This window comes from Jaculus jaculus, chromosome 5, assembly GCF_020740685.1.
Source record: "Jaculus jaculus isolate mJacJac1 chromosome 5, mJacJac1.mat.Y.cur, whole genome shotgun sequence".
NCBI lineage: Eukaryota > Metazoa > Chordata > Mammalia > Rodentia > Dipodidae > Jaculus > Jaculus jaculus.
The window spans coordinates 109,287,586-109,305,893 of record NC_059106.1 but is presented as its reverse complement, the minus strand read 5'-3'; the positions used below and the strand labels follow the sequence as shown (position 1 = coordinate 109,305,893).

The window sequence follows — 18,308 nt, the reverse complement described above, 5'->3', positions numbered from 1 at the left end:
TTTTTGTTTTTTTCTAATGAGAGTCTCACTACTCTGTAGTCCCAACATAGCCTCAACTCACAGCAATCCTCCTACTTCTGCCTTCTGAATGCTGGATTTAAAGGCATAAACCACCATACCAACCTAAATAAAATATTTTCTAAAGATATCAGAAGACCCTCACAGAAGGATCATGCCTTTTCTTTCCTATTTCTCTTTCAATCTCTTCTGGTATTTTGTTTTTGTCTCTGGCTCCCAACACAGAGGCAGAGGTAGGAATGATACTGTGAGTTCAAGGCCAGCCTGGGACTACATAGTGAATTCCAGGTCAGCCTGGATTAGAGTGAGACCCTACCTCCTATCTCACAAAAAAAAAAAGAAGAAGAAGAAGAAGGGAAGCTGGGCATGGTGTGGCACATGCCTTTAATCCCAGCCCTCACAGGGCACAGGTATGAAGATCACCATGAGTTCGAGGCCACCTGAGAATACAGAGTGACCTCCAGATCAGCCTGGGCTAGAGTGAGACCCTACCTCAAAAAAAAGAGGCGGGTGCTAGAAAGATGGCTTTGCAATTAAAGTGCTTACCTGCAAAGTCTAAGGACTCAGGTTCAATTCCCTAGTACCCACATAAGACAGATGTACATGGTGACACATGTGCCTGGAATTAGTTTGCAGTGGCTAGAGGCCTTGGTGTGCCCATTCTCTCTCTCTCTCTCTCAAATAAATAAATTAATAAAATATTTTTTGAAGCTGATCCAGAGTGAGACCCTACCTCGAAAAATAATAATTTGTTTTTTAAATCCCCCGCAGCCTCCCAAAAACGAAATGTCTGAACAGGGTGGCATATGCCTATAGTACTAATACTTTAGAGCAGGATCATCTTGAGCTAGAGACCAGCCAAGCTCCACAGTGAGGCTTGTCCAAACAATAACAGCCTCAAAATGATGCTGTAGTACAGCAGTGTATCATGTAAATGAACGCTCAGACAGTAAAGACACAAGACCAACCCAGACTATTGCTTCATTATAATGACATCTCCCTGTCATGAGCTTTGCATAATTGCCTGTTTCCGTCATGTATCTAAAGCCCTGCCACATCTGAAAATCCCATCTAAGGACAGAAAAGGGAAGCAGGCACTGTTTGGGGAAATTTTTGACTCATTCCTAGAATTCTCCATCTTTCCCACCAGAACTCATGGATATTCCCCTTCATTAAAATTTGCTCACACACCAAGTCATCCAAAATTCCTGCAATGTACATCTCTTAATACCTGTTCTCAACTAATTCTACTCTCAGAATGCATATTTTCATTTGGTTAATCAACTCCAACTTGGATTTATGTGGGTCCTGGGAATTTGAACCTGAGTCCTTTGGCTTTTCAGGCAAGCACCTTAACTGCTAAGCAATCTCTCCAGCCCCCATCATGTTAATTTTTATTTATTTTTATTTTTTTTAATTTTGTTTTGTTTTGTTTTGTTTTTCGAGGTAGGGTCTTACTCTAGCCCAGGCTGACCTGGAATTAACTATGTAGTCTCAGGGTGGCCTCAAACTCACGGCGATCCTCCTACCTCTGCCTCCCGAGTGCTGGGATTAAAGGCGTGCGCCACCACGCCCGGCTAATCTTTTTATTTTTTCATCTCATGTAACCCAGACTGTCTGGAACTTGCTATGTAGGAAGAATAAGTTTGAACTTTGGATCCTTCTGCCTCTACCTCCTCAGATATATGCTTGCAACACCATACCCATTTTATGCAATGCTGGAGATCTCAAACACAGGGTTTTATACATGCTAAGTAACCACCCTACCAATTTAGCTCCATCCCTCAACCCCCTGAAATTCTTCATTGCGGCTTGTCAAGAACCTACTACATGTGAATAGAGTTCTTATGTCTAGATCCTGGCTGTATGTAAGGAGGGGTTTCTAAGGAGAACCCATCAGATTAAACAATGTGGAGATACATCTTCCACTGCTGGTGACAAACGTTAACCCACAAGAGATCAGGAACACTGTTTTGAGAATTAAACTCACCACAGGATGCCCAAATCGCTGAACAGGAGGTTTCCAAAAGATTCCCAGATTGTCTTTACCTGGGAAGGGATGGTTTGTAGGTGAGGACCAATCTCAAACTGAGTCCAGGCACTAGTAACTGTGAAGTGAAAATTAAATCCTGATTTAGGCAAATCAAGACTAAATTTAAAAAGATTATTGTAGTGGGTGAGGAAGGGCAGTGCCGTTACAGTAAGGAAGGAGTACTATTGAAAGTGGGGAAATGCACAAATGTCAAATAAAACAACCAATCTTATAGCCAGGTGTGATGGCATATGCATCCCTGCATTTGGGAGGTAGAGGTAGGAGGATCACCATGAGCTCGAGGCCACCCTACATAGTGAAAAGAAAAGAAAACTATGTTGCTGGGAGCATAGCTCAGTGGCAAAGACCTTATCTAGCATGTAGATGTAAGGCCCATGGTTTCCATGCCCACCAACAGTTCTAGAGTTAGGGGCTTCAGCATAGACATTACTTCAAATACAGGGAAGGAGCCAGGGTTAGTAGTGCATGCCTGTAGTCCCAGCACTTGGGAGGCTGAAGCATGAGGATTTCAGTGAGTTTGAGGCCAGGCTGGGTCTAGAGTGGCCCACTCTGTAGGTTAAAAAAAAAAAAAAGGAAGGAAGCTATTGTAACAGGGGAACCATTCCGGCCATGAGAGATGCTACTGTCTAGGTTAAAAGGGGCTTTCTTTCCCGTCTTTTTCTTCTTTTTTTTTTTTAAATAAATTTTGTAATTGAATTTTTATTAACACTTTCCATGATTATAAAAAAAAATCCCATGGTAATACCCTCCCTCCCCCCCCCCCCCCGTCTTTTATTTTCGTCTTTGTTTTGTTTTGGGTTTTCGTAGCACAGGCTGACCTGGAATTCACTATGTAGTCGCAGGGTGGCCTCGAACTCACGGAGATCCTCCTACCTCTGCCGCCCAAGTGCTGGGATTAAAGGCACGCACCACTACACCGGGCCAAAAGGGGTTTTTCTTGTACAGGAAGGAGAAAACAACGGTAGGAAGATTACCTCAGTGTGAGACAGTGAGACCAACCAACCGATAAGGAGGCAGTGATCAGCTTTATCCTGAGGTGGGCCTGCTCTTTATAGTGGTAGGAATTGTTTTCTAACTCAGGCTGGGGGGTGGGGGAGGGCGGGGAAGAGAGACCAACTCAATTAGGTAAAGTGAGGTCAGCTGGTGTTTGAGTCCAAGCAGTGCGGCTCATCAACAGGGCAGCACAGGACAGTGGAGAGCGCTTGCCTGACCTCGTCATTGGTCAGCCAGGGGCATCCCGGAGTCGTGTCTAAGTACCACAGGGCACGGGGCGAGGTCTCTGTAGAAGGGCGGGGCAGTGCTTTAACTGTCACTCTCCAGAAGACTGGGCTCAGGTGAAGCTCAACATTGTCAGCACACGGGGAGGGCTCTCCAACGACTCAGAGGCAGAGGGAAACAGGCAGACACGCTAGGTTTTCAGGTGAACCCCCACCTAGCTCCCGGCAGAGGCGCCGGCCTCGGGACAGACACCGCCGCCATCACAACGCGCAACCCGGAGGCCTGAGGCGACGCGCCGCAGGAAGCCCCGCCCCCGGCGCGCTCCCGCGCTCCCGCGCTCCCGCCTTCCCTGGGCGCGCTGCCGTCGCCCGACGCGCTCTTCGGAGCTGCGCCGAGCGGCCCCGGGCGCGCGCCGGGCGGACGCTCAGGGAGGCGGGCCGGGTCTCCGCGGCGCGGCCGCCCATCCCGTGAGGGTGTCCGGTAACACGGCGCTCTCGGAGCGAGGGTCTCCAGCCCGGCGGCGTCGGCGGCGTCTGAGAGCCTAGAGCGAACGGAGGACCAGGCCGCGAGGTCGCGCGCAGAGGTGAGTGCCTCGGCCCGGGAGGACGGCTTTCCCGCGGGGCGGTAGGCGTGCCTCGGGCCGCGGCGGGGACGCCGAGAGTCGGGGCTCGGGTCCGCGACGTCGCGCGCCCACCGGGAGGGGTGCGGGGGCGCGGTGGCCTTGGCTGGGTTTGTGCCGGGCTCAGACCCGGTGAGCGCGAACCTCCAGCCCCGACTCAGCTGGCCGCTGGGCTCGAGATATCGGCGGAAGCGCTTCACGGGTCTCTCCTAGGGCACCCAGAACCTTCCATTTAGGTGACATCTAGACGTTTACATTCCCAAAGGCGAACTCTGTAAAAGCAGACTCCAAGTAAACAGTCTTATTTTTTCTATTTTAAAATAAATAATAAATATATTTTATGTATTTGCGAAAGAGACGGAGAATGGGCGCGACAGGGCCTCCAGCTACTGCAAACTAACTCTAGACGCTTGGGCCAGCTGGTGCATCTGACTACGTGGGTCCTGGGGAATCGAACCGGGATCCTTTTGCTTTGCAGGCAACCACTTTAGCCACTAAGCCATCTCTCCAGCCCAAACACTCCTTTTTAGATGGACATTTCGTAATTGACTTCTTCACTAGGCTTTCCTTGTTATTTTGAAGGTCTGATGTTCACTGTTTTACTACATCATATTATTCTTTTGTTTGTTTTGCTTTTTAAGGTAGGGCTTCACACTAGCCCAAGCTGACTTGGAACTCACTATGTAGTCTCAGGATGGCCTCGAACTCACAGAGATCCTCCTACTTCTGCCTCCGGAGTGCTAGGATTAAAGGCATGTGCCACCACCCCCAGCCCTATTTCTTGTTATCCTTTGTGTTTCTTTTCTTGACGTAATAGAAGTAGTAAAAGTTTATTACTTGTCATGAATGTTTGTGGCATCTAGCTTGGTTCATTTTGTTACATGATTTGAGACAAGGATAGGGAACTGCTGGTCTGTATTGATGTTTTTTTTTTTATTTGTTTGTATATTTATTTATTTGCGAGTGACAGACAGAGGTAGAAAGAGGCAGAAACAGAGAGAATGGGCACTCCAGGGCCTCCAGCCACTGCAGACGAACTCCAGACGCGTGCGCCCCCTTGTGCATCTGGCTAACGTGGGTCCTGGGGAATCGAGCCTCGAACCAGGGTCCTTAGGCTTCACAGGCGAACGCTTAACTGCTAAGCCATCTCTCCAGCCCGATGTGGTTTGTTTTTGTTAAACAGGGTTTCATGTAGTTCAGGTTTGTTACTGGAGTTAGTGGCAGAGCCTGGACCCTGGCAGTCCTAACAAGCTAAGCTCAGCCATTCGTCCTCAGTAGGCTAAACAGTCAAACTGGGCTGGAGACTTGGCTGGTGCTTGTTTGCAAAGCCTGACTTCTCTGTATCCCACATAAAGCTATATGCACAAAGTGGCACATGAATTTGGAGTTTTAGTAGCCAGAAGCCCTGCTGTGCCCTTTCTATCTCCCTTAATTTGTATGTACGTATACATACATACGTCTTTATACACACAAACACATGTATACATATATATAGTTTTGGTTTTGAGGTAGTGTCTCGCTCTAGCGCAGGCTGACCTGGAATTCACTATGTAGTCTCAGGGAGGCCTTGAATTCATGGTGATCCACTTGCCTTTGCCTCCACAATGCTGGGATTAAAGGCATGTACCACCATGCCCTGCACAAATAAAAATATTGTATTTGTGGAGCTGGAGAGATGGGTTGGCAGTTAAGTCGCTTGCCTGCGAAGCCTAAGGACTCAGGTTTGATTCCTCAGTACCCACATAAGCCACCTGCACAAGGTGGTGCATGTGTCTGGAGTTTGCAGTGCCTGGAGGCTCTGGTGCACCCGTTGTATCTACTTTTCTCTCTCTTTCTCAAATAACAAAGATAAAAAAATTTTAGGGCCTGAGATGAAATGGCAATTTTTGGAGAACTCACAGCTCTTCTACTACTACCTCTGCCTCCTGAGTGCTGGGATTAAAGGTGTGCATCACCACGTCTGGCTTAAAAAATATTTTTAAAGAAACAAGCTATTAGTGAAAAGCAGTAAAAGAGATTTATTCAATGTTGCCAAATTGAGAAAAGGCACAAATAAAAGGGTCCAGTGACTCACCCCTAAATTCATCTTTGACATCTTGACATAAGATTGAGGTTGAAATACAGGAAAGATGTATGCATAACTAAAGAGTTGAAAATGTGGTCTGCCCATCATCATTGTCTGGCTTCAGTCTACACTGCAAATTGGCAGAACTGTGTGAAATCTCTTTCCTGGAGACTGGCAGCTCCAGGCTTCAGCCTTCAGCCTTTTTCCTCCATCTAGCATGACATTCCCCAGTAAATTGCAATTTCCTTGTGTCCACTGTTTCAATAGACTTGTCTGATAAGCAAAGAAAGAGGCAGAAGTGTCTCTTTAGAATATCTTCATTCCTTCTACACAGTCAAGGCTGACCTTGAACTTGTGGTTTTCTGCCTTCCTACTACTAGGATTACAGGCTTTTGCTACCACACCTGCCATTTTTCAAAATATATATATATATTATTTATTTATTTGTTTATGAGAGAGAAAGAGGCAGAGAGAGAGAGAGAGAATGGGCACATCAGTGCCTCCACTTGTGTATCTGGCTTACGTGGGTCCTGGGGAGTTGAACCGGGATCCATTGGCTTTGCAGGCAAACACCTTATCCACTAAGCCATCTCTCCAGCCCCACACCTGCCTTTTTTGGTAGGGAGAGTGAGAAGGCAGCTGTTTGATGTGAGTGCTATGGGTCTGGCTGCAGCATTCTATATTGTCCAGCAGGGCCCCATACTCGTGGCAAATCTCCTTCCTCAGCTTCCTAAATGCTGGTTTTACAGGTATGAACTCACAGTAGTGATGTTTTATATTCTTAATTGCTTAACATAGAGTCCTGTGTTTGTAGCCAAGGATGACCTTGAAGTCCCCCCACCCCCACCAGAGGTAAGTACTTAAAGAATAGGAGAAAGCCAGCAGTTTCAGTTAGAGATTGAGCACTAGAAGATGCCACCCCACATGACACCTCACCCTGACACAAGAACCGAGCTCTTGGCAGAAATGGAACCATGTCTGATCTAGACTGATGTACAGTGCCTCTTGCTTCCCACAATCTAGAACACTACCTAGATGGGCTGGCCCAAGGATCCACCCTCCATATCTACAAACCAATGGGGTCTTCCCCTTGCTATAAAGACTGCTGTCTTCTTCCTGTCACTGACTCCACCCCACTCTGTTTTGCTTTCCTCTTCCCTCAGCTACAGGGACACAAGTGAATCTGGCTTTCCCCTCACCACCCAACCTTGCTGGGAGCATAAAACTTTTGTGGTCTGGGGGAACTCTTCTGCTTGCCTCTGCATTATAGTTTGCACTTTAATTACACATATAATTTTCCTCTGGTCTCTGAATTTACCAGGTGTGTATTTCCCTTAATACCCCAGATCTAGCATGTGGGTACTTTTTCTAACTCTAGGCCTGCTACCTGTGTAGTTTCCTTAAACTTGGGATAACCATGAGTGTGTAACTCTCTTCATTACTCATTTCTCCTCTGGATTTCTTAGTTTCTGCTTTGATATTTTCCCTTGATTCTAACATTTGCCCTCTTTACTTCCTTCCACAGGAAAGCACATGGCAGATGCTAAGTGTGTTCCTTCTAAGTCTCCCTCCATATACATCTAAGTTCTATCTTCCACATGTTCACGGCCCTACCCTACCTCAGTCTTTCCTTGAAAGCCTCATTTTTTTTTCTTTTATTTCTGAGGTAGGGTCTCACTCTAGCTCAGGCTGACCAGGAATTCACTATGGAATCTCAGGGTGGCCTCGAACTCACAGCGATCCTCTTATCTCTGCCTCCCGAGTGCTGGGATTAAAGGCATGCGCCACCATGCCCGGCTCTCTTTTTTTTTTTTTTTAATCTATACATTTTAATGTTCAAAGGTGTCAAGAGGGAAGAAAAATACATTTAACATTTATTCATCTCATCAATAAACATTAAGTAAATTTCTATTTGTGATACCATAATTTTTGGCATTAGAGGACAGAATTTCACAAGACATAGTCCATGGTCCCTGGCCTGACAAGATTCAGAAAATATACTAAAAAACACTTATGCATGTGTAAGGCTGATGTTTATCAATATAATCCTGTGTTTATAGGTACATAATTGAATATACTAGCTTGGCTAACAATGTGTTATCTAAGTTTTCAAAGATTAATATTCTTCTAGCTTTATAGTCTTAAAAAACATAGACTTGAAATAATCATTATTTTTCTAAGATTAAAAATCTATAGAAAGCCTCATTTTAACACTCCTCCATGTGCTTGTGGCTATACCCCAGTCTTTCCCAAAACAATTTCTCTTAAATGAACCTTAAAAGCTATAGTGTTTCTACCTACATGTTTATGACTCTGCTCTAACTTTCCTTCCTAGATCCCAGTCTCCCTTAAACCTCACAATTTGTGATTTCACCCTAAATAAACTTAATACTTCATAATTTATCCTTTTTGTTTGTTTGTTTGTTTTGAGGTAGGATCTCTCTTTGGTCCAGGCTGACCTGGAGTTAACTATATAGTCTCAGGATGGCCTTCAACTCAAGGAGATCCTCCTCCGTGCTGGGATTAAAGGCGTGTGCCACCACGCCTGCCTTATTTTATCCTTCTTTTTTTAAAATGTTTTTGTTATTTTTATTTATTTATTTGAGAGCAACAGACACAGAGAGGCAGATAGAGAGAGGGAGAGAGAATGGGCGCGCCAGGGCCTCCAGCCACTGCAAACGAACTCCAGACGCGTGTGCCCCTTGTGCATCTGGCTAACGTGGGTCCTGGGGAGTTGAGCCTTGAACTGGGGTCCTTAGGCTTCACAGGCAAGTGCTTAACTGCTAAGCCATCTCTCCAGCCCTATTTTATCCTTCTTGAGTCCATCTGTATCAATTGTTTGCTAAAGGTAGACAGAATGCAAACTTGAGGCTCATAAATTTGGGAGACCCCTCTTGAGCCCCCCAAATCCTTCATCAGTCTCATTCTAGCCCAAGCTAGCCTGGAACTTCACCCAGTAGACACAGGCTGGCCCTGAATCCAAAGTAATCCTACTTCTGCTTCCCAAGTGCTGGGACTAAGAGCATGCATCACCATGCCCTGCTGTATTTTGTTTTTATTTATTTGCAAACAGAAAGGGAGAGATAATGGGTGCATTAGGGCCTCTTGCCCTAACAAACTCCAGATACCTCAACCACTTTGTATTTCACTTTACATGGGAACTGGGGAATTAAACCTGGGTTGTCAGGCTTTGCAAGCAAGTGCCTTTAACTGCTGAGTCATCTCCCCAGCCCAATACTTTGTATTTATTTTCAATTTTTGTTTGTTTGTTTTCAAAGAGGAAAGGAGAGAGAATGAATATGGACATGTGCCAGGGCCTCCAGCCACTGCAAATGAACTCCAGACACGTGCAACACTTTGCCCATCTGGCTTTTCATGGGTACTGGGGAATTGAACTCAGGTTGTTAAGCTTTGTAGGCAAGTGCCTTAACTGCTAAGCCATCTCTCCAGCCCTCCCTCCCCCCATATTATATTTTTAAGGTCACTTGTGGCCCTTGTGGAGAGACAGGGAAGTGGGAACAGATCTGTGGCTAACCATTTGTGCCATCTGCTGGGATGAGTCAGGGTTGAGCATTGAGGATTTCCCCCACTTTTCTAACTCTTCTGCAGACTGTATACACCTTTTGAAGTCCAGTCTCTGGGCCTGTGTGACCTGAGGGAGGAGGGTGCAAAATATTGGTGTTCTTTTTTAGATTAGAGGTCTCCAGTCTGCTTTGGTACAAAATATTGTTAGTAAGCACTCAGGATATTTAAAATAGTCTTGAACAAAAGCATGGATTTGTGGACTGGAGAGGTAGCTTAGTGGTTAAGAGGCTTGCATGCAAAAGCCAAAAGACCCAGGTTCGGTTAGTTCCCCAGTACCAATGTAAGTGAGATGCACAAGGTGGTACATGGTGGCTAGAGATCCTGGCATGCCCTTTCTCTGTATGCCTCTCTCTCAAATAAAATAGTTTTTTTTTTGGTTCAGTTTTTATTTATTTGAGAGTGACAGACACAAAGAGAAAGACAGAGGGGCGGAGAAATTGGTTGCACCAGGGCCTCCAGCCACTGTAAACGAATTCCAGACGTGTATGCCCCCTTGTGCATCTGGCTAACGTGGGTCCTGGGGACTCGAGCCTCGAACCGGGGTCCTTAGGTTTCACAGGCAACTGCTTAACCGCTAAGCCATTTCTCTAGCCCCATCAAATAAAATAAGTTTTTTTAAAAGCATGGATTTGTAAGTACTGGCAAAACATGCTAAGAGCCCTGAAGGTAATTCTGTCTAATGAATTTAAAACACCTGGAAATAGTTTTAAGCAACTAAAGTTTGCTAGAGAGATGACTCAGCAGTTAAAGGCACCTGTTTACAAAGCCTGAAAACCTATGGTCACTTATCCAATATCCACATAAAGCCAGATGTACAAAGTTAGGAGACCCTGACATGCACATTCTTTCTTCTCCTGCCCCTCTCTCCTTGCAAATAAATGAGAAAAAACTTTTTTCAAGGTAGGGTCTTGCTGTAGCCCTGGCTGATCTGGAATTCACTATGTAGTCTCTGAGTGGCCATGAACTCACAGATACTGTCCTACCTCTGTCTCCCAAGTGTTGGGATTGAAGGCATGTGTCACCACACAATATTATAAAATATTATTTAAAAGAATGCAGGGCTAGGAGAATCACTCAGTATTTAAGGTACTTGCTTCCTGGGTTTGATTCCCCAATGTCCATGTAAAGCCGATGCACAAACGGACACATGCATCTAGAGTTTGTTAGCAGTGGTTAGAGGCCCTAGCACGCCCATTGTCTATGTGTGTGTGTGTGTGTGTGTGTATGTGTGTGTGTGTATCTGTGTGTATCTCTTTCTCTGTCTGAACCTGCTTGCAAATAAATATGTATAAAAGAATGCAATGTCACACCTTTAATCCCATCATTCAGGAGGCAGAGGTAGAAGAATCACTGTGAGTTTGAAGCCAGCCTGGGGCTACAAAGTGTGTTTCAGGTCAGCCTGAGGTGCAGGGAGCCAGGCATAGTCGCACACTCCTTTAATCCCAGCACTGGAGAGGCAGGGCAGCACCAACCGGAGACTACTTGGTGAATTCTAGGCCAGCCTGGGCTACAGCAAGATCCTTCTTGGGGGGGGGGGAGAAAAACCAGCAAGCTCAGGGTGGCCTGGAACTCATGGCAATCCTACTGCCTTTGCCTTCTGAGTGCTGGACATAAAGGTTTGTGCCATCACACCTCTATCATTGAGTTTTTAAAAGATATTTATTTGAGCTGGAAATAGTATTTAAGATACTTGCTGAAAAACCCAAGGACCCAAGTTAAATTCCTCAGTACCCATGTAAAACCAGATTCACAGGTGGCGTATGCATCTGGAGTTCATTTGCAGTGGCTAGAGGTCCTGGGGCACCCATTCTCTCTTCTCTCAGATAAACAAAAGTAAAAATTTATTTGCAAGCAGCAAGAGAGAATGAGTGAGTGAATGAATGTCACTCTTGCCACTGCATATGAATTCTATATGCATGTGCCACTTTGTTCATCTGGCTTTACATGGGTGCTGGGGAATTGAACCTGGGCTGGCAGGCTTTGTTATCAAGTGCCTCAACTGCTAAGCCAACTCCTGAGCCCCTATAATTCATTACTGACCTGGAATGCACTATGTAGTCTCAGGGTGGCCTTGAACTCATGGTGATCCTCCTACCTCTGCCTCCTGAGTGCTGAGTTTAAAGGTGTGTGACACCATGCCCTGGCTGAAAACTTTTTTTTCTTCATTTTTAAAGGTAGGGTCTCACACTGGTTTAGGCGGACCTGGGATTAACTATGTAGTCTCAGGGTGACCTCGAGCTCACAGCAATCCTCCTGAACCAGTGCCTTCCCAGTGCTGGGATTAAAGGCATACTCCACCACACCCAGATTTTTTATTATTATTTAATAAGGGTTTTATGTAGCTCAGGCTGTCTTCAAACTCTATTTAGCCAAGGATGACTTTGAACATTAAAAAAGAAAATTGCATGTGTGCACTCTAGGGCTTCTTGCCACTGTGAACACCAGATACTTACACTACTTTTTGCGTCCAGTTTATGTGAGTGGCTGCAGAATTGAACTCTAGGCCAGCAGCCTTTGTAAGCAAGTGCTTTAACAAACACTGAGCAATCTTCTTTTCCTTCGGTGTGCTAAGATTATAGGTGTGCACCACCATACCTGGTTTGTGTGAAGCTAGGGATTGCACTCAGGCTTTGCTCGTACTAGGCAAGCACTCAACCAGATGAGCTACATCTCTTGCCCCTCTTTTTGTCTCTCTCTCTTTTTTTTCTTTCTTCTGCCTTCCTTTCTGACAATATCTCACTCTGTAGCCAAAAATGGCCTAGATTTTATGATCCTCTTGCCTCAGCCTTCAAATACTGTGGCCAACCACTACTGACTCCTACAGTTCTAAAGATTGCATTTCAGGTAGGCTTCTTCAAAGAAGGGTAACATTCCAGTTAGAAGTTCTGGTGTGGACTGTCTTAGTGTCATAGGGTGGTTGATTCAGTGTTGTAGCAATCTCCCTAAATTTTACCTTTTTTGTATGATTTTTTAAAAATATGTTTTGGTTTTTTTTTTTATTTGAGCAGGAAAGAGGAAGATAGAGTGGGCATGCCAGAGCCTTCAGGTACTGCAAATGGACTCCAGACCCATGTGTCACCTTTTGTGTCTGCCTTATATGGGTATTGGGGAATTGAACCTGGGTCCTTAGGGCTTCACAGGCCTTAATTGCTAAGCCATCTCTCCAGCCCTGATTTTTTTTTTTCATTTAGATTCCTATTGTCACTATCACTCTGGTCCTTAGGAATATATAATTTTCATTATTGTTACACAAAAAGGGGCTGGAGAGATGGCTCAGCAGTTAAGGTGCATCTAGAGTTTGTATGCAGCACCTGGAGGCCCTGGCACACCCATTCTCTCTTCCTTTTTTTTTTTTTTTTAATATTTTTATTATTTATTTGAGAGGAGAGAGAAGTAGATAGAGAATAGGTACAAGAGGGCTTCCAGCTGCTGCAAATGAACTCCAGACATGTGCGCCACCATGTGCATCTGGCTTACATGGGTCCTGGGGAATGGAACTGGGTCCTTAGGCTTCGCTGGCAAGCCTCTTAATTGCTAAGCCATCTCTGCAGCCCTCTCTGTCTCTTCTCTTTCTCTACTTGCAAATAAATAAATAAAAATATTTAAAATTTTTAATTTTACACAAAAAAGGACAAAAATGTATGTTTTTCATGGCCTTCAATACCTGAGCCTCCTGCTTCCAATTCCCAAGTGCTGGTATTACTGGCCAGTGTTACCATACCTGGCTTTAGATTTTTTTTTTTTATTATTACTATTATTATTATTATTTTTTTTTTTTTGGTTTTTCAAGTTAGGATCTTGTTCTAGCTCAGGCTAACCTAGAATTCACTATGTAGTTTCAGGCTGGTCTTGAACTTACAACCATCCTCTGACCTCTGTCTCTCAAGTGCTGGAATGTAAGGCATGTGCCACCATGCCTGGGTTGTTTTTAATATTCTATTTTTTTTTTTTTTTAATTTAACAGAGAAAGAGGAAGATAGAGGAGAACAGGTATGTCAAGGCCTCTAGCCACTGCAAACAAACTTCAGATGCATTTGGCACCCTGTGTATCTGGCTTTATGTAGTTACTGGGGAATCAAATCTGGGTCCTTGAGTTTTGCATGCAAGTACCTTAACTACCAACCCAGCCCTGCCATTTAATATTTTTATTTATTTATTTACAAATAGAGAAAGGGAGAGATTGGGTGTGTTAGGGCCTGTGGAATGGAACCAGGCTTGCAATTTATATAGTTGATTCTCATGTTACTAGTTTATGATAGAAAATACTCAAAATCATAGTGACTTCATGTATTCATATTGGAATTAATATGTTTCATAATTATGTGCCATGTTTGCAATTATTAATTCATTATATTTTCCCCCATTTTTCTATAAACTTCCTGGTAGTAGAGATTCCATGTGCCATATTAACATTACATTAATTTATACCAGTACATTGCACATAGTGATGGAACATAGATGATAGATACATACATACATACATGTGTGTATGTTTCTTTTTTTTTAATTTTTATTAGCATTTTCCATGATTATAAAAAAATATCCATGTCAATTCCCTCCCTCCCCTCTTCTTTTTTGAGAGAAGGTCCCTCTGTGTAGCCCTAACTGATCTGGAACTCCTCAATATGTAGATGGGGTTGGTCTCAAGTTTACATTAATACTCTTTTTTCATAATTTATTTTCATTTGTTTATTATAAGAAGAGAGAATGGGCATGCTAGGGCCCCTAGCAAACGAACTCCACATGGATATGTCACCTTGTGCAGCTGTCTTATGTGCTTATATGTGGAGTCTGGAGACACCTCTGCCTCCCAAGTGCTGGGATTAAAGGTGTGAGCCACCACACCTGGCTGTTTGTTCTTCGTGGTAGGGTCTCACTTTAGTTCAGGCTGACCTGCAATTCACTATGTAGTCTCAGGGTGGCCTTGAAGTCACAGCAATCCTCCTACTCTGCCTCCTGAATACTGGGATTAAAGGCATGCGCCACCATGCCTGGCAATACTCTTTTAAGGGAGCAGGTACCAAACTGCCTGTATTTGCTAAATAGAAAACTAATATAAAAAAATTAAAATTGGGCTGGAGAGATGGCTTAGCGGTTAAGCACTTGCCTGTGAAGCCTAAGGACCCCGGTTCGAGGCTCAGTTCCCCAGGTCCCACGTTAGCCAGATGCACAAGGGGCGCACGCGTCTGGAGTTCGTTTGCAGAGGCTGGAAGCCCTGGCGCACCCATTCTCTCTCTCTCCCTCTATCTGTCTTTCTGTGTCTGTCACTCTCAAATAAATAAATAAATAAATTAATTAATTAAAATTAAAATTAAAAAAAATTAAGGGGACAGTCTGAAAGACTGTGAGTATGGGCACATCAGGGCCTTCTGCCAATAAACAAACTCCAGCGCATGCACCACTTTGTGCATCTGACTATACATGGGTGTTAGGGAATTAGTGAAGTCAAAGGTAAAATTTTGTCAGGTATGGTGGCGCACAACTTTAATCCCAGTACTCAGGGGGCAGAGTTAAGAAAATCACTGTGAATTCAAGGCCAGCCTGAGACCACATAGTAAACTCCAGGTCAGTCTGGGCTAGAATGAGACCCTAGACACTACCTAGAAATCCCCTCCCCGCCAAAAAAGTGAAATTTTACTGTGAGTGTTGACTTGTGCTTGTTATGTCATCACTACTGAGTTTGAGTTTAGAGGACCACATGTACAGCAGAGTTAAGAGACTAGCCTGGGCTACATGATGTACTCTGTCTCAGGGAAGAGAAGAATGAGATTGAATATTAATGAAGTCTGAAGATATTTCTTTTATTTATTTATGAGAAGAGAATAAGGGAGGGAGAGAAGTATGTGGACACCAGAGCCTTACAGACTCCAGATGCATGTGCCATTGTGTGTATCTGGCTTTAAATGGGTACTGGGGAATTGAAGGTGGGCCAGTAAGTTTTACACTTTGATTATTAAGCTATGTCCCTATCTTCATCTCTTTGATGATACAGCAGGAATTTCGTTTGTTGTTAGGGATTGAACCAAGGGTCTTTAGCATGGTAGACATGTACTGAGTATGGCCAGTATTTCTACTCAGTCTAAGTCTAGTTTTCCTGAACGTTATTTCTCAGGTCTGACTTTTTTCTTTTTTGCTTTTTTGAGGTAGGGGCTCACTCTGGTCCAGCCTCACCTGGAATTAACTATGTAGTCTCAGGGTGGCCTCAAACTCACAGTGATCCTCTTACATGCTTGGATTAAAGGCGTGAGCCACCTCGCCAAGCAGGTCTTTTTTTTTTTTTTTTTTTTTTAAGTTTTTTATTTTTACATTTTTTTTTTAAATTTTTATTAACATTTTCCATGATTATAAAATATATCCCATGGTAATTCCCTCCCTCCCCACCCCCACACTTTCCCGTTTGAAATTCCATTCTCAATCATATTACCTCCCCATTACAATCATTGTAATTACATATATACAATATCAACCTATTAAGTATCCTCTTCCCTTCCTTTCTCCACCCTTTATGTCTCCTTTTCAACTTACTGGCCTCTGCTACTAAGTATTTTCATTCTCACACAGAAGCCCAGTCATCTGTAGCTAGGATCCCCATATGAGGGAGAACATGTGGCGCTTGGCTTTCTGGGCCTGGGTTACCTGACTTAGTATAATACTTTCCAGGTCCATCCATTTTTCTGCAAATTTCATAACTTCATTTTTCTTTACCGCTGAGTAGAACTCCATTGTATAAATGTACCACATCTTCATTATCCACTCATCTGTTGAGGGACATCTAGGCTGGTTCCATTTCCCAGCTATTATAAATTGAGCAGCAATAAACATGGTTGAGCATGTACTTCTAAGGAAATGAGATGAGTCCTTTGGATATATGCCTAGGAGTGCTATAGCTGGGTCATATGGTAGATCAATCTCTAGCTGCTTTAGGAACCTCCACACTGTTTTCCACAATGGCTGGACCAGATTGCATTCCCACCAGCAGTGCAGAAGGGTTCCTTTTTTTCCACATCCCCGCCAACATTTATGATCATTTGTTTTCATGATGGTGGCCAATCTGACAGGAGTGAGATGGAATCTCAATGTAGTTTTAATCTGCATTTCCCTGATGACTAGTGACGTAGAACATTTTTTTAGGTGCTTATATGCCATTCGTATTTCTTCCTTTGAGAACTCTCTATTTAGCTCCTTAGCCCATTTTTTGATTGGCCTGTTTGATTCCTTATTAGTTAACTTTTTGAGTTCTTTGTATATCCTAGATATTAATCCTTTATCAGATATATAGCTGGCGAAGATTTTTTCCCATTCTGTAGGTTGCCTCTTTGCTTTTTTCACTGTGTCCTTTGCGGTGCAAAATCTTTGTAATTTCATTAGGTCCCAGTGGTTAATCTGTGGTTTTATTGCCTGAGCAATTGGGGTTGTATTTAGAAAGTCTTTGCCAATACCAATATGTTGGAGGGTTTCCCCTACTTTTTCCTCTAGCAGTTTCAAAGTTTCCGGTCTGATGTTAAGGTCTTTAATCCATTTGGACTTAATTCTTGTGCATGGCGAGAGAGAAGAATCTATTTTCATCCTTCTGCAGATATTTATCCAGTTTTCAAAACACCATTTGCTGAAGAGGCTGTCTCTTCTCCAATGAGTATTTTTGGCATTTTTATCGAATATCAGGTGGCTATAGCTACTTGGGATTACATCTGGGTCCTCTATTCTGTTCCACTGATCTACATGTCTGTTTTTGTGCCAGTACCATGCTGTTTTTGTTACTATGGCTCTGTAGTATAGGTTAAAATCAGGTATGGTGATACCACCAGCCTCTTTTTTGTTGCTCAGTATTATTTTAGATATTCGAGGTTTTTTATGATTCCAAATGAATTTTTGGATTGTTTTTTCTATTTCCATGAAGAAAGCCTTTGGAATTTTGATAGGGATTGCATTAAATGTGTAGATTGCTTTAGATAAGATTGCCATTTTCACGATATTGATTCTTCCAAGCCAGGAACAAGGGATGTTTCTCCACTTTCTAGTGTCTTCTGCAATTTCTCGCTTGAGTGTCTTAAAGTTCTCATTGTATAGATTCTTTACTTCCTTAGTTAGGTTTATTCCAAGGTATTTTATTTTTTTTGATGCAATTGTGAATGGGAGTGATTCTCTGATTTCATCCTCTGTGTGTTTGTTGTTAGCATATATGAAGGCTACTGATTTCTGTGTATTTATTTTGTATCCTGCTACATTGCTGTAGGTTTTGATTAGCTCTAACAGCTTGCTAGTAGAGTCTTTAGGGTCCTTTATGTATAGAATCATGTCATCTGCAAATAGTGATAACTTGATTTCTTCCTTTCCAATTTGTATCCCTTTTATGTGTGTCTCTTGCCTTATTGCTATGGCTAAGACTTCCAAAACTATATTAAATAGAAGTGGAGACAGTGGACACCCTTGTCTTGTTCCTGATTTTAGTGGAAAAGCTTCCAGTTTTTCCCCATTTAGTAATATGTTGGCTGTAGGCTTGTCATAAATAGCCTTTATTATATTGAGATATGTTCCTTCTATTCCCAGTCTCTGTAGGACTTTTATCATGAAGGGATGTTGGATTTTGTCAAATGCTTTCTCTGCATCTAATGAGATGATCATGTGGTTTTTGTCCTTCAACCCATTTATGTAATGTATTACATTTATAGATTTGCGTATGTTGAACCATCCCTGCATCTCTGGGATAAAGCCTACTTGGTCAGGGTGAATGATCTTTTTGATATACTCTT

General features: G+C 43.4%; 1 protein-coding gene across 3 annotated transcripts in view; it reads left to right on the top strand.

Moving 5' to 3' along the window:
• The first annotated feature begins 3,713 nt into the window (after positions 1 to 3,713).
• Ubxn2a (UBX domain protein 2A) overlaps positions 3,714 to 18,308 on the top strand; it is a 48,715-nt gene continuing 34,120 nt past the window's right edge. For all 3 annotated transcript variants that reach the window (XM_045149848.1, XM_045149847.1, XM_004663756.2), the window contains exon 1: positions 3,714 to 3,872. The gene's annotated coding sequence lies outside the window, so the exon portion shown is untranslated. The remainder of the gene's footprint in view (positions 3,873 to 18,308) is intronic.